Source organism: Lissotriton helveticus, chromosome 5_1, assembly GCF_964261635.1.
Source record: "Lissotriton helveticus chromosome 5_1, aLisHel1.1, whole genome shotgun sequence".
Taxonomy (NCBI): Eukaryota; Metazoa; Chordata; class Amphibia; order Caudata; family Salamandridae; genus Lissotriton; species Lissotriton helveticus.
Window position 1 is genome coordinate 1,622,334,114 of NC_136065.1, and position 15,876 is coordinate 1,622,349,989.

At 38.5% G+C, this 15,876-nt stretch overlaps 9 non-coding genes across 9 annotated transcripts; all 9 read right to left on the reverse strand.

The window, feature by feature from the left end:
- Positions 1-1,596: 1,596 nt before the first annotated feature.
- TRNAR-CCU (transfer RNA arginine (anticodon CCU)) lies at positions 1,597-1,669 on the reverse strand. Its single transcript has one exon. It is a non-coding gene; the product is annotated as a tRNA-Arg (tRNA).
- An 803-nt stretch (positions 1,670-2,472) lies between these two features.
- Positions 2,473-2,545, reverse strand: TRNAQ-UUG (transfer RNA glutamine (anticodon UUG)). Its single transcript has one exon. It is a non-coding gene; the product is annotated as a tRNA-Gln (tRNA).
- Positions 2,546-3,191: 646 nt separating this feature from the next.
- Positions 3,192-3,264, reverse strand: TRNAR-CCU (transfer RNA arginine (anticodon CCU)). Its single transcript has one exon. It is a non-coding gene; the product is annotated as a tRNA-Arg (tRNA).
- Positions 3,265-6,383: 3,119 nt separating this feature from the next.
- On the reverse strand, positions 6,384-6,456 carry TRNAR-CCU (transfer RNA arginine (anticodon CCU)). The gene has a single exon. It is a non-coding gene; the product is annotated as a tRNA-Arg (tRNA).
- An 803-nt stretch (positions 6,457-7,259) lies between these two features.
- Positions 7,260-7,332, reverse strand: TRNAQ-UUG (transfer RNA glutamine (anticodon UUG)). Its single transcript has one exon. It is a non-coding gene; the product is annotated as a tRNA-Gln (tRNA).
- Positions 7,333-7,978: 646 nt separating this feature from the next.
- TRNAR-CCU (transfer RNA arginine (anticodon CCU)) lies at positions 7,979-8,051 on the reverse strand. Its single transcript has one exon. It is a non-coding gene; the product is annotated as a tRNA-Arg (tRNA).
- Positions 8,052-11,171: 3,120 nt separating this feature from the next.
- TRNAR-CCU (transfer RNA arginine (anticodon CCU)) lies at positions 11,172-11,244 on the reverse strand. Its single transcript has one exon. It is a non-coding gene; the product is annotated as a tRNA-Arg (tRNA).
- Positions 11,245-14,239: 2,995 nt separating this feature from the next.
- TRNAR-CCU (transfer RNA arginine (anticodon CCU)) lies at positions 14,240-14,312 on the reverse strand. The gene has a single exon. It is a non-coding gene; the product is annotated as a tRNA-Arg (tRNA).
- A 1,398-nt stretch (positions 14,313-15,710) lies between these two features.
- On the reverse strand, positions 15,711-15,783 carry TRNAR-CCU (transfer RNA arginine (anticodon CCU)). The gene has a single exon. It is a non-coding gene; the product is annotated as a tRNA-Arg (tRNA).
- Between the last annotated feature and the right edge of the window lie 93 nt (positions 15,784-15,876).

The window sequence follows — 15,876 nt, forward strand, 5'->3', positions numbered from 1 at the left end:
GCACCTCAGATGGGACTCAGACCCACAATCCCTGGCTTAGGAGGCCAGTGCCTTATCCATAAGGCCACTGAGGCACAGACAAATGCCAGCAATCTAGAGGCATTATTTAAATGAATTCATTCGTCCAACACTGGAGTCTGCACACAGGACATTTCTCAGTTCTCTCCATAAGTAAACTTCGCATTTTCATCCTCTTCCATCCCCGACTTTAACACTCAGTTGTGTGCTATAGTGGAGACTCTGTATTTCTAGCAAGTGGAGAGAAATTGGAGGAGAACCATTTTCGAATAAACACTTCTTCTTCCATGGATGCTTTTCTTAATAAACTGGGCTTTGACAGTGGTATCAAGCCTTCCTTGTCTTCAGCAGGACACAGAAACAGGCACCAAGTCTACTAACCAAGTTCAACCACACTCTGCAACTTAATAGACCAGTGCTTTACAAATTAGCCAACTGTGTCATCAGCAAAGGCAGCCAATGTGCCAATCCTTTATAATTCTTCTGTAGTACTTTTCTTTCTCGTAGGCAAAATTAGCACTTTAACTGCACAAATCATACAGATTTTACACTTGAAGCACTCCATGAACACATACTTACACACCTTGCAGTTCATCTACACACTCTTGAGCTAAAAACCCATTCTGTGAAGTCAAAATTCTGCAAACCTAGTACATATTCAGTGCGTGTACATAGAAGCACTTTTTAATGCCACTTAAATGCACTAGATTTTAGACTGAAGATGCAATCTAAATGAATGTGCAGCATGTACTCCACTTTTTTATTAATTAGGAATGAGAACATTATGGCTATAAGAGCATTGGAAGAGCCTGCTTCCATTCTGAATGGAAACTTGAATTGAGTGACAATTGGCAAAAACCGACCACGAATGGACTCGAACCCTCAATCTTCTGATCCAAAGTCAGACGCCTTATCCATTAGTCCACGCGGTCATGTGTCCTGCTGCTTTTATTTTTATACTGTAGGTGGTATGCGAGGTTGGAAAATATATTATTTATAGTTATTTAGGTTTACAAACCATTGTGGGTTTTTTTCAGCTCCTTTCAATTAAATCACTTTTTTGGAATTTATATAATGAGAATGTCACCAGTACGATAAGCTATTGTTTTCATTTTTGCATTTAAACCTCTTTCTTCATGAGATTAAAGCTCAGTTTCTGCTTTATATAGCTCTGGATGTTTCCAGAAGTGGAGAGAAACTTTTTTGAAAGTAGTACAAACTGCTCCTTCCTGGATATTCCAATTTACACACACTCAAAGGTTGTATACGTTTCATGAATCCTGACTTGCCCTATTCAAGTGCCTGAAAGCCTTTCACCACCTCTAGAAACAACAGTTACACCAATCCAATTCAAATCATTTTTTCCAAAGGAATATCTTCTGCCGGGTCAAAAATGCATCTGACAAAGATAGGTGTTTAAAAATCGACTTTGTAGTTTCAGAACATCAACATGACTCTGAAGAGTGCAGAAGTAAAATGGTACCATTTCAAAGTTCCTAATACCTCATAAACATCTGAGAGGAAGCATGTAATAAATATATTTATTTTTCTGGAAAAGTAAGAGTGAACATTGGTTTGCACCTCAGACGGGACTCGAACCCACAATCGCTGGCTTAGGAGGCTAGTGCCTTATCCATTAGGCCACTGAGGCACAGATAAATGCCAGCAATCTAGAGGCATTATTTAAATGTATTCAATCGTCCTACACTGGTGTCTGCACACAGGATATTTCTCAGTTCTCTCCATAAGTAAACTTCCCATTTTCATGCTCTTCCATCCCCGACTTTAACACTCTGTTGTGTGCTATAATGGAGACTCTGTATTTCTAGCAAGTGGAGAGAAATTGGAGGAGAACCATTTTCGAATCAACACTTCTTCTTCCATGGATGCTTTTCTTAATAAACTGGGCTTTGACAGTGGTATCAAGCCGTCCTTGTCTTCAGCAGGACACAGAAACAGGTACCAAGTCTACTAACCAAGTTCAACCACACTCTGCAACTTAATAGACCAGTGCTTTACAATTTAGCCAACTGTGTCATCAGCAAAGGCAGCCAAAGTGCCAATCCTTTATAATTCTTCTGTAGTACTTTTCTTTCTCGTAGGCAAAATTAGCACTTTAACTGCACAAATCATACAGATTTTACACTTGAAGCACCCCATGAACACATACTTACACACCTTGCAGTTCATCTACACACACTTGAGCTAAAAACCCATTCTGTGAAGTCAAAATTCTGCAAACCTAGTACATATTCAGTGCGTGTACATAGAAGCACTTTTTAATGCCACTTAAATGCACTAGATTTTAGACTGAAGATGCAATCTAAATGAATGTGCAGTATGTACTCCACTTTTTTATTAATTAGGAATGAGAACATTATGGCTATAAGAGCATTGGAAGAGCCTGCTTCCATTCTGAATGGAAACTTGAATTGAGTGACAATTGGCAAAAACCGACCACGAAGGGACTCGAACCCTCAATCTTCTGATCCAAAGTCAGACGCCTTATCCATTAGTCCACGCGGTCATGTGTCCTGCTGCTTTAATTTTTATACTGTAGGTGGTATGCGAGGTTGGAAAATATATTATTTATAGTTATTTAGGTTTACAAACCATTGTGGGTTTTTTTCAGCTCCTTTCAATTAAATCACTTTTTTGGAATTTATATAATGAGAATGTCACCAGTACGATAAACTATTGTTTTCATTTTTGCATTTAAACCTCTTTCTTCATGAGATTAAAGCTCAGTTTCTGCTTTATATAGCTCTGGATGTTTCCAGAGGTGGAGAGAAACTTTTTTGAAAGTAGTACAAACTGCTCCTTCCTGGATATTCCAATTTACACACACTCAAAGGTTGTATACGTTTCATGAATCCTGACTTGCCCTATTCAAGTGCCTGAAAGCCTTTCACCACCTCTAGAAACAACAGTTACACCAATCCAATTTAAATCATTTTTTCCAAAGGAATATCTTCTGCCGGGTCAAAAATGCATCTGACAAAGATAGGTGTTTAAAAATCGACTTTGTAGTTTCAGAACATCAACATGACTCTGAAGAGTACAGAAGTAAAATGGTACCATTTCAAAGTTCCTAATACCTCATAAACATCTGAGAGGAAGCATGTAATAAATATATTTATTTTTCTGGAAAAGTAAGAGTGAACATTGGTTTGCACCTCAGACGGGACTCGAACCCACAATCGCTGGCTTAGGAGGCTAGTGCCTTATCCATTAGGCCACTGAGGCACAGATAAATGCCAGTAATCTAGAGGCATTATTTAAATGTATTCAATCGTCCTACACTGGTGTCTGCACACAGGATATTTCTCAGTTCTCTCCATAAGTAAACTTCCCATTTTCATGCTCTTCCATCCCCGACTTTAACACTCTGTTGTGTGCTATAATGGAGACTCTGTATTTCTAGCAAGTGGAGAGAAATTGGAGGAGAACCATTTTCGAATCAACACTTCTTCTTCCATGGATGCTTTTCTTAATAAACTGGGCTTTGACAGTGGTATCAAGCCGTCCTTGTCTTCAGCAGGACACAGAAACAGGTACCAAGTCTACTAACCAAGTTCAACCACACTCTGCAACTTAATAGACCAGTGCTTTACAATTTAGCCAACTGTGTCATCAGCAAAGGCAGCCAAAGTGCCAATCCTTTATAATTCTTCTGTAGTACTTTTCTTTCTCGTAGGCAAAATTAGCACTTTAACTGCACAAATCATACAGATTTTACACTTGAAGCACTCCATGAACACATACTTACAGACCTTGCAGTTCATCTACACACACTTGAGCTAAAAACCCATTCTGTGAAGTCAAAATTCTGCAAACCTAGTACATATTCAGTGCGTGAACATAGAAGCACTTTTTAATGCCACTTAAATGCACTAGATTTTAGACTGAAGATGCAATCTAAATGACTGTGCAGTATGTACTCCACTTTTTTATTAATTAGGAATGAGAACATGATGGCTATAAGAGTATTGGAAGAGCCTGCTTCCATTCTGAATGGAAACCTGAATTGTGTGACAATTGGCAAAAAACGACCACGAAGGGACTTGAACCCTCTATCTTCTGACCCGAAGTCAGACGCCTTATCCATTTGTCCATGCGGTCATGTGTTCTGCTGAATTAATTTTTATACTGTGGGTGGTATGCAAGGTTGGAAAATATATTATTTATAGTTATTTAGGTTTACAAACCATTGTTTTTTTTTTTTCAGCTCCTTTCAATTAAATCACTTTTTTGGAATTTATATAATGAGAATGTCACCAGTACGATAAGCTATTGTTTTCAATTTTGCATTTAAACCTCTTTCTTCATGAGATTAAAGCTCAGTTTATGCTTTATTTAGCTCTGGATGTTTCCAGAAGTGGAGAGAAACTGTTTTGAAAGTAGTACAAACTGCTCCTTCCTGGCTATTCCAATTTACACACACTCAAAGGCTGTATACGTTTCATGAAACCCGGCTTGCCCTATTTAAGTAGCTGAAAGCCTTTCACCACCTCTAGGAACAACAGTTACACCAATCCAATTCAAATAATTTTTTCCAAAGGAATATCTTCTGCCGGGTCAAAAATGCATCTGACAAAGACAGGTGTTTCAAAAATCGACTTTGTAGTTCCAGAACATCAACATGACTCTGACGAGTACAGAAGTAAAATGGTACCATTTCAACGTTCCTAATACCTCATAAGCTTCTGAGAGGAAGCATGTAATAAATATATTTATTTTTCTGGAAAAGTAAGAGTGGACATTGGTTTGCACCTCAGATGGGACTCAGACCCACAATCCCTGGCTTAGGAGGCCAGTGCCTTATCCATAAGGCCACTGAGGCACAGACAAATGCCAGCAATCTAGAGGCATTATTTAAATGAATTCATTCGTCCAACACTGGAGTCTGCACACAGGACATTTCTCAGTTCTCTCCATAAGTAAACTTCCCATTTTCATCCTCTTCCATCCCCGACTTTAACACTCAGTTGTGTGCTATAGTGGAGACTCTGTATTTCTAGCAAGTGGAGAGAAATTGGAGGAGAACCATTTTCGAATAAACACTTCTTCTTCCATGGATGCTTTTCTTAATAAACTGGGCTTTGACAGTGGTATCAAGCCGTCCTTGTCTTCAGCAGGACACAGAAACAGGCACCAAGTCTACTAACCAAGTTCAACCACACTCTGCAACTTAATAGACCAGTGCTTTACAAATTAGCCAACTGTGTCATCAGCAAAGGCAGCCAATGTGCCAATCCTTTATAATTCTTCTGTAGTACTTTTCTTTCTCGTAGGCAAAATTAGCACTTTAACTGCACAAATCATACAGATTTTACACTTGAAGCACTCCATGAACACATACTTACACACCTTGCAGTTCATCTACACACTCTTGAGCTAAAAACCCATTCTGTGAAGTCAAAATTCTGCAAACCTAGTACATATTCAGTGCGTGTACATAGAAGCACTTTTTAATGCCACTTAAATGCACTAGATTTTAGACTGAAGATGCAATCTAAATGAATGTGCAGCATGTACTCCACTTTTTTATTAATTAGGAATGAGAACATTATGGCTATAAGAGCATTGGAAGAGCCTGCTTCCATTCTGAATGGAAACTTGAATTGAGTGACAATTGGCAAAAACCGACCACGAATGGACTCGAACCCTCAATCTTCTGATCCAAAGTCAGACGCCTTATCCATTAGTCCACGCGGTCATGTGTCCTGCTGCTTTTATTTTTATACTGTAGGTGGTATGCGAGGTTGGAAAATATATTATTTATAGTTATTTAGGTTTACAAACCATTGTGGGTTTTTTTCAGCTCCTTTCAATTAAATCACTTTTTTGGAATTTATATAATGAGAATGTCACCAGTACGATAAGCTATTGTTTTCATTTTTGCATTTAAACCTCTTTCTTCATGAGATTAAAGCTCAGTTTCTGCTTTATATAGCTCTGGATGTTTCCAGAAGTGGAGAGAAACTTTTTTGAAAGTAGTACAAACTGCTCCTTCCTGGATATTCCAATTTACACACACTCAAAGGTTGTATACGTTTCATGAATCCTGACTTGCCCTATTCAAGTGCCTGAAAGCCTTTCACCACCTCTAGAAACAACAGTTACACCAATCCAATTCAAATCATTTTTTCCAAAGGAATATCTTCTGCCGGGTCAAAAATGCATCTGACAAAGATAGGTGTTTAAAAATCGACTTTGTAGTTTCAGAACATCAACATGACTCTGAAGAGTGCAGAAGTAAAATGGTACCATTTCAAAGTTCCTAATACCTCATAAACATCTGAGAGGAAGCATGTAATAAATATATTTATTTTTCTGGAAAAGTAAGAGTGAACATTGGTTTGCACCTCAGACGGGACTCGAACCCACAATCGCTGGCTTAGGAGGCTAGTGCCTTATCCATTAGGCCACTGAGGCACAGATAAATGCCAGCAATCTAGAGGCATTATTTAAATGTATTCAATCGTCCTACACTGGTGTCTGCACACAGGATATTTCTCAGTTCTCTCCATAAGTAAACTTCCCATTTTCATGCTCTTCCATCCCCGACTTTAACACTCTGTTGTGTGCTATAATGGAGACTCTGTATTTCTAGCAAGTGGAGAGAAATTGGAGGAGAACCATTTTCGAATCAACACTTCTTCTTCCATGGATGCTTTTCTTAATAAACTGGGCTTTGACAGTGGTATCAAGCCGTCCTTGTCTTCAGCAGGACACAGAAACAGGTACCAAGTCTACTAACCAAGTTCAACCACACTCTGCAACTTAATAGACCAGTGCTTTACAATTTAGCCAACTGTGTCATCAGCAAAGGCAGCCAAAGTGCCAATCCTTTATAATTCTTCTGTAGTACTTTTCTTTCTCGTAGGCAAAATTAGCACTTTAACTGCACAAATCATACAGATTTTACACTTGAAGCACCCCATGAACACATACTTACACACCTTGCAGTTCATCTACACACACTTGAGCTAAAAACCCATTCTGTGAAGTCAAAATTCTGCAAACCTAGTACATATTCAGTGCGTGTACATAGAAGCACTTTTTAATGCCACTTAAATGCACTAGATTTTAGACTGAAGATGCAATCTAAATGAATGTGCAGTATGTACTCCACTTTTTTATTAATTAGGAATGAGAACATTATGGCTATAAGAGCATTGGAAGAGCCTGCTTCCATTCTGAATGGAAACTTGAATTGAGTGACAATTGGCAAAAACCGACCACGAAGGGACTCGAACCCTCAATCTTCTGATCCAAAGTCAGACGCCTTATCCATTAGTCCACGCGGTCATGTGTCCTGCTGCTTTAATTTTTATACTGTAGGTGGTATGCGAGGTTGGAAAATATATTATTTATAGTTATTTAGGTTTACAAACCATTGTGGGTTTTTTTCAGCTCCTTTCAATTAAATCACTTTTTTGGAATTTATATAATGAGAATGTCACCAGTACGATAAACTATTGTTTTCATTTTTGCATTTAAACCTCTTTCTTCATGAGATTAAAGCTCAGTTTCTGCTTTATATAGCTCTGGATGTTTCCAGAGGTGGAGAGAAACTTTTTTGAAAGTAGTACAAACTGCTCCTTCCTGGATATTCCAATTTACACACACTCAAAGGTTGTATACGTTTCATGAATCCTGACTTGCCCTATTCAAGTGCCTGAAAGCCTTTCACCACCTCTAGAAACAACAGTTACACCAATCCAATTTAAATCATTTTTTCCAAAGGAATATCTTCTGCCGGGTCAAAAATGCATCTGACAAAGATAGGTGTTTAAAAATCGACTTTGTAGTTTCAGAACATCAACATGACTCTGAAGAGTACAGAAGTAAAATGGTACCATTTCAAAGTTCCTAATACCTCATAAACATCTGAGAGGAAGCATGTAATAAATATATTTATTTTTCTGGAAAAGTAAGAGTGAACATTGGTTTGCACCTCAGACGGGACTCGAACCCACAATCGCTGGCTTAGGAGGCTAGTGCCTTATCCATTAGGCCACTGAGGCACAGATAAATGCCAGTAATCTAGAGGCATTATTTAAATGTATTCAATCGTCCTACACTGGTGTCTGCACACAGGATATTTCTCAGTTCTCTCCATAAGTAAACTTCCCATTTTCATGCTCTTCCATCCCCGACTTTAACACTCTGTTGTGTGCTATAATGGAGACTCTGTATTTCTAGCAAGTGGAGAGAAATTGGAGGAGAACCATTTTCGAATCAACACTTCTTCTTCCATGGATGCTTTTCTTAATAAACTGGGCTTTGACAGTGGTATCAAGCCGTCCTTGTCTTCAGCAGGACACAGAAACAGGTACCAAGTCTACTAACCAAGTTCAACCACACTCTGCAACTTAATAGACCAGTGCTTTACAATTTAGCCAACTGTGTCATCAGCAAAGGCAGCCAAAGTGCCAATCCTTTATAATTCTTCTGTAGTACTTTTCTTTCTCGTAGGCAAAATTAGCACTTTAACTGCACAAATCATACAGATTTTACACTTGAAGCACTCCATGAACACATACTTACAGACCTTGCAGTTCATCTACACACACTTGAGCTAAAAACCCATTCTGTGAAGTCAAAATTCTGCAAACCTAGTACATATTCAGTGCGTGTACATAGAAGCACTTTTTAATGCCACTTAAATGCACTAGATTTTAGACTGAAGATGCAATCTAAATGACTGTGCAGTATGTACTCCACTTTTTTATTAATTAGGAATGAGAACATGATGGCTATAAGAGTATTGGAAGAGCCTGCTTCCATTCTGAATGGAAACCTGAATTGTGTGACAATTGGCAAAAAACGACCACGAAGGGACTTGAACCCTCTATCTTCTGACCCGAAGTCAGACGCCTTATCCATTAGTCCATGCGGTCATGTGTTCTGCTGAATTAATTTTTATACTGTGGGTGGTATGCAAGGTTGGAAAATATATTATTTATAGTTATTTAGGTTTACAAACCATTGTTTTTTTTTTTTCAGCTCCTTTCAATTAAATCACTTTTTTGGAATTTATATAATGAGAATGTCACCAGTACGATAAGCTATTGTTTTCAATTTTGCATTTAAACCTCTTTCTTCATGAGATTAAAGCTCAGTTTATGCTTTATTTAGCTCTGGATGTTTCCAGAAGTGGAGAGAAACTGTTTTGAAAGTAGTACAAACTGCTCCTTCCTGGCTATTCCAATTTACACACACTCAAAGGCTGTATACGTTTCATGAAACCCGGCTTGCCCTATTTAAGTAGCTGAAAGCCTTTCACCACCTCTAGGAACAACAGTTACACCAATCCAATTCAAATAATTTTTTCCAAAGGAATATCTTCTGCCGGGTCAAAAATGCATCTGACAAAGACAGGTGTTTCAAAAATCGACTTTGTAGTTCCAGAACATCAACATGACTCTGACGAGTACAGAAGTAAAATGGTACCATTTCAACGTTCCTAATACCTCATAAGCTTCTGAGAGGAAGCATGTAATAAATATATTTATTTTTCTGGAAAAGTAAGAGTGGACATTGGTTTGCACCTCAGATGGGACTCAAACCCTCAATCCCTGGCTTAGGAGGCCAGTGCCTTATCCATTAGGCCACTGAGGCACAGACAAATACCAGCAATCTAGAGGCATTATTTAAATGTATTCATTCGTCCAACACTGGTGTCTGCACACAGGACATTTCTCAGTTCTCTCCATAAGTAAACTTCCCATTTTCATCCTCTTCCATCCCCGAATTTAACACTCTGTTCTGTGCTATAATGGAGACTCTGTATTTCTAGCAAGTGGAGAGAAATTGGAGGAGAACCATTTTCGAATCAACACTTCTTCTTCCATGGATGCTTTTCTCAATAAACTGGGCTTTGACAGTGGTATCAAGCCGCCCTTGTCTTCAGCAGGACACAGAAACAGGTACCAAGTCTACTAACCAAGTTCAACCACCCTCTGCAACTTAATAGACCAGTGTTTTACAAATTAGCCAACTGTGTCATCAGCAAAGGCAGACAATGTGCCAATCCTTTATAATTCTTCTGTAGTACTTTTCTTTCTCGTAGACAAAATTAGCACTTTAACTGCACAAATCATACAGATTTTACACTTGAAGCACTCCATGAACACTTACTTACACACCTTGCAGTTCATCTACACACACTTGAGCTCAAAACCCATTCTGTGAAGTCAAAATTCTGCAAACCTAGTACATATTCAGTGCGTGTACATAGAAGCACTTTTTAATGCCACTTAAATGCACTAGATTTTAGACTGAAGATGCAATCTAAATGACTGTGCAGTATGTACTCCACTTTTTTATTAATTAGGATTGAGAACATGATGGCTATAAGAGTATTGGAAGAGCCTGCTTCCATTCTGAATGGAAACCTGAATTATGTGACAATTGGCAAAAAACAACCACGAAGGGACTCGAACCTTCTATCTTCTGACCCGAAGTCAGACGCCTTATCCATTAGTCGACGCGGTCATGTGTCCTGCTGCATTTATTTTTATACTGTGGGTGGTATGCAAGGTTGGAAAATATATTATTTATAGTTATTTAGGTTTACAAACCATTGGGGTTTTTTTTCAGCTCCTTTCAATTAAATCACTTTTTTGGAATTTATATAATGAGAATGTCACCAGTACGATAAGCTATTGTTTTCATTTTTGCATTTAAACCTCTTTCTTCATGAGATTAAAGCTCAGTTTATGCTTTATTTAGCTCTGGATGTTTCCAGAAGTGGAGAGAAACTGTTTTGAAAGTAGTACAAACTGCTCCTTCCTGGCTATTCCAATTTACACACACTCAAAGGCTGTATACGTTTCATGAAACCCGGCTTGCCCTATTTAAGTAGCTGAAAGCCTTTCACCACCTCTAGGAACAACAGTTACACCAATCCAATTCAAATAATTTTTTCCAAAGGAATATCTTCTGCCGGGTCAAAAATGCATCTGACAAAGACAGGTGTTTCAAAAATCGACTTTGTAGTTTCAGAACATCAACATGACTCTGACGAGTACAGAAGTAAAATGGTACCATTTCAACGTTCCTAATACCTCATAAGCTTCTGAGAGGAAGCATGTAATAAATATATTTATTTTTCTTGAAAAGTAAGAGTGGACATTGGTTTGCACCTCAGATGGGACTCGAACCCACAATCCCTGGCTTAGGAGGCCAGTGCCTTATCCATTAGGCCACTGAGGCACAGACTAATACTAGCACTCTAGAGGCATTATTTAAATGAATTCATTCGTCCAACACTGGTGTCTGCACACAGGACATTTCTCAGTTCTCTCCATAAGTAAACTTCCCATTTTCATCCTCTTCCATCCCCGACTTTAACAGTGGTATCAAGCCGTCCTTGTCTTCAGCAGGACACAGAAACAGGCACCAAGTCTACTAACCAAGTTCAACCACACTCTGCAACTTAATAGACCAGTGCTTTACAAATTAGCCAACTGTGTCATCAGCAAAGGCAGCCAATGTGCCAATCCTTTATAATTCTTCTGTAGTACTTTTCTTTCTCGTAGGCAAAATTAGCACTTTAACTGCACAAATCATACAGATTTTACACTTGAAGCACTCCATGAACACATACTTACACACCTTGCAGTTCATCTACACACTCTTGAGCTAAAAACCCATTCTGTGAAGTCAAAATTCTGCAAACCTAGTACATATTCAGTGCGTGTACATAGAAGCACTTTTTATTGACACTTAAATGCACTAGATTTTAGACTGAAGATGCAATCTAAATGAATGTGCAGTATGTACTCCACTTTTTTATTAATTAGGAATGAGAACATTATGGCTATAAGAGCATTGGAAGAGCCTGCTTCCATTCTGAATGGAAACCTGAATTGAGTGACAATTGGCAAAAACCGACCACGAAGGGACTGGAACCCTCTATCTTCTGATCCGAAGTCAGACGCCTTATCCATTAGTCCACGCGGTCATGTGTCCTGCTGCTTTTATTTTTATACTGTGGGTGGTATGCAAGGTTGGAAAATATATTATTTATAGTTATTTAGGTTTACAAACCATTGTTTTTTTTTTTTCAGCTCCTTTCAATTAAATCACTTTTTTGGAATTTATATAATGAGAATGTCACCAGTACGATAAGCTATTGTTTTCAATTTTGCATTTAAACCTCTTTCTTCATGAGATTAAAGCTCAGTTTATGCTTTATTTAGCTCTGGATGTTTCCAGAAGTGGAGAGAAACTGTTTTGAAAGTAGTACAAACTGCTCCTTCCTGGCTATTCCAATTTACACACACTCAAAGGCTGTATACGTTTCATGAAACCCGGCTTGCCCTATTTAAGTAGCTGAAAGCCTTTCACCACCTCTAGGAACAACAGTTACACCAATCCAATTCAAATAATTTTTTCCAAAGGAATATCTTCTGCCGGGTCAAAAATGCATCTGACAAAGACAGGTGTTTCAAAAATCGACTTTGTAGTTCCAGAACATCAACATGACTCTGACGAGTACAGAAGTAAAATGGTACCATTTCAACGTTCCTAATACCTCATAAGCTTCTGAGAGGAAGCATGTAATAAATATATTTATTTTTCTGGAAAAGTAAGAGTGGACATTGGTTTGCACCTCAGATGGGACTCAAACCCTCAATCCCTGGCTTAGGAGGCCAGTGCCTTATCCATTAGGCCACTGAGGCACAGACAAATACCAGCAATCTAGAGGCATTATTTAAATGTATTCATTCGTCCAACACTGGTGTCTGCACACAGGACATTTCTCAGTTCTCTCCATAAGTAAACTTCCCATTTTCATCCTCTTCCATCCCCGAATTTAACACTCTGTTCTGTGCTATAATGGAGACTCTGTATTTCTAGCAAGTGGAGAGAAATTGGAGGAGAACCATTTTCGAATCAACACTTCTTCTTCCATGGATGCTTTTCTCAATAAACTGGGCTTTGACAGTGGTATCAAGCCGCCCTTGTCTTCAGCAGGACACAGAAACAGGTACCAAGTCTACTAACCAAGTTCAACCACCCTCTGCAACTTAATAGACCAGTGTTTTACAAATTAGCCAACTGTGTCATCAGCAAAGGCAGACAATGTGCCAATCCTTTATAATTCTTCTGTAGTACTTTTCTTTCTCGTAGACAAAATTAGCACTTTAACTGCACAAATCATACAGATTTTACACTTGAAGCACTCCATGAACACTTACTTACACACCTTGCAGTTCATCTACACACACTTGAGCTCAAAACCCATTCTGTGAAGTCAAAATTCTGCAAACCTAGTACATATTCAGTGCGTGTACATAGAAGCACTTTTTAATGCCACTTAAATGCACTAGATTTTAGACTGAAGATGCAATCTAAATGACTGTGCAGTATGTACTCCACTTTTTTATTAATTAGGATTGAGAACATGATGGCTATAAGAGTATTGGAAGAGCCTGCTTCCATTCTGAATGGAAACCTGAATTATGTGACAATTGGCAAAAAACAACCACGAAGGGACTCGAACCTTCTATCTTCTGACCCGAAGTCAGACGCCTTATCCATTAGTCGACGCGGTCATGTGTCCTGCTGCATTTATTTTTATACTGTGGGTGGTATGCAAGGTTGGAAAATATATTATTTATAGTTATTTAGGTTTACAAACCATTGGGGTTTTTTTTCAGCTCCTTTCAATTAAATCACTTTTTTGGAATTTATATAATGAGAATGTCACCAGTACGATAAGCTATTGTTTTCATTTTTGCATTTAAACCTCTTTCTTCATGAGATTAAAGCTCAGTTTATGCTTTATTTAGCTCTGGATGTTTCCAGAAGTGGAGAGAAACTGTTTTGAAAGTAGTACAAACTGCTCCTTCCTGGCTATTCCAATTTACACACACTCAAAGGCTGTATACGTTTCATGAAACCCGGCTTGCCCTATTTAAGTAGCTGAAAGCCTTTCACCACCTCTAGGAACAACAGTTACACCAATCCAATTCAAATAATTTTTTCCAAAGGAATATCTTCTGCCGGGTCAAAAATGCATCTGACAAAGACAGGTGTTTCAAAAATCGACTTTGTAGTTTCAGAACATCAACATGACTCTGACGAGTACAGAAGTAAAATGGTACCATTTCAACGTTCCTAATACCTCATAAGCTTCTGAGAGGAAGCATGTAATAAATATATTTATTTTTCTTGAAAAGTAAGAGTGGACATTGGTTTGCACCTCAGATGGGACTCGAACCCACAATCCCTGGCTTAGGAGGCCAGTGCCTTATCCATTAGGCCACTGAGGCACAGACTAATACTAGCACTCTAGAGGCATTATTTAAATGAATTCATTCGTCCAACACTGGTGTCTGCACACAGGACATTTCTCAGTTCTCTCCATAAGTAAACTTCCCATTTTCATCCTCTTCCATCCCCGACTTTAACAGTGGTATCAAGCCGTCCTTGTCTTCAGCAGGACACAGAAACAGGCACCAAGTCTACTAACCAAGTTCAACCACACTCTGCAACTTAATAGACCAGTGCTTTACAAATTAGCCAACTGTGTCATCAGCAAAGGCAGCCAATGTGCCAATCCTTTATAATTCTTCTGTAGTACTTTTCTTTCTCGTAGGCAAAATTAGCACTTTAACTGCACAAATCATACAGATTTTACACTTGAAGCACTCCATGAACACATACTTACACACCTTGCAGTTCATCTACACACTCTTGAGCTAAAAACCCATTCTGTGAAGTCAAAATTCTGCAAACCTAGTACATATTCAGTGCGTGTACATAGAAGCACTTTTTATTGACACTTAAATGCACTAGATTTTAGACTGAAGATGCAATCTAAATGAATGTGCAGTATGTACTCCACTTTTTTATTAATTAGGAATGAGAACATTATGGCTATAAGAGCATTGGAAGAGCCTGCTTCCATTCTGAATGGAAACCTGAATTGAGTGACAATTGGCAAAAACCGACCACGAAGGGACTGGAACCCTCTATCTTCTGATCCGAAGTCAGACGCCTTATCCATTAGTCCACGCGGTCATGTGTCCTGCTGCTTTTATTTTTATACTGTGGGTGGTATGCAAGGTTGGAAAATATATTATTTATAGTTATTTAGGTTTACAAACCATTGTTTTTTTTTTTCAGCTCCTTTCAATTAAATCACTTTTTTGGAATTTATATAATGAGAATGTCACCAGTACGATAAGCTATTGTTTTCAATTTTGCATTTAAACCTCTTTCTTCATGAGATTAAAGCTCAGTTTATGCTTTATTTAGCTCTGGATGTTTCCAGAAGTGGAGAGAAACTGTTTTGAAAGTAGTACAAACTGCTCCTTCCTGGCTATTCCAATTTACACACACTCAAAGGCTGTATACGTTTCATGAAACCCGGCTTGCCCTATTTAAGTAGCTGAAAGCCTTTCACCACCTCTAGGAACAACAGTTACACCAATCCAATTCAAATAATTTTTTCCAAAGGAATATCTTCTGCCGGGTCAAAAATGCATCTGACAAAGACAGGTGTTTCAAAAATCGACTTTGTAGTTCCAGAACATCAACATGACTCTGACGAGTACAGAAGTAAAATGGTACCATTTCAACGTTCCTAATACCTCATAAGCTTCTGAGAGGAAGCATGTAATAAATATATTTATTTTTCTGGAAAAGTAAGAGTGGACATTGGTTTGCACCTCAGATGGGACTCAAACCCACAATCCCTGGCTTAGGAGGCCAGTGCCTTATCCATTAGGCCACTGAGGCACAGACAAATACCAGCAATCTAGAGGCATTATTTAAATGTATTCATTCGTCCAACACTGGTGTCTGCACACAGGACATTTCTCAGTTCTCTCC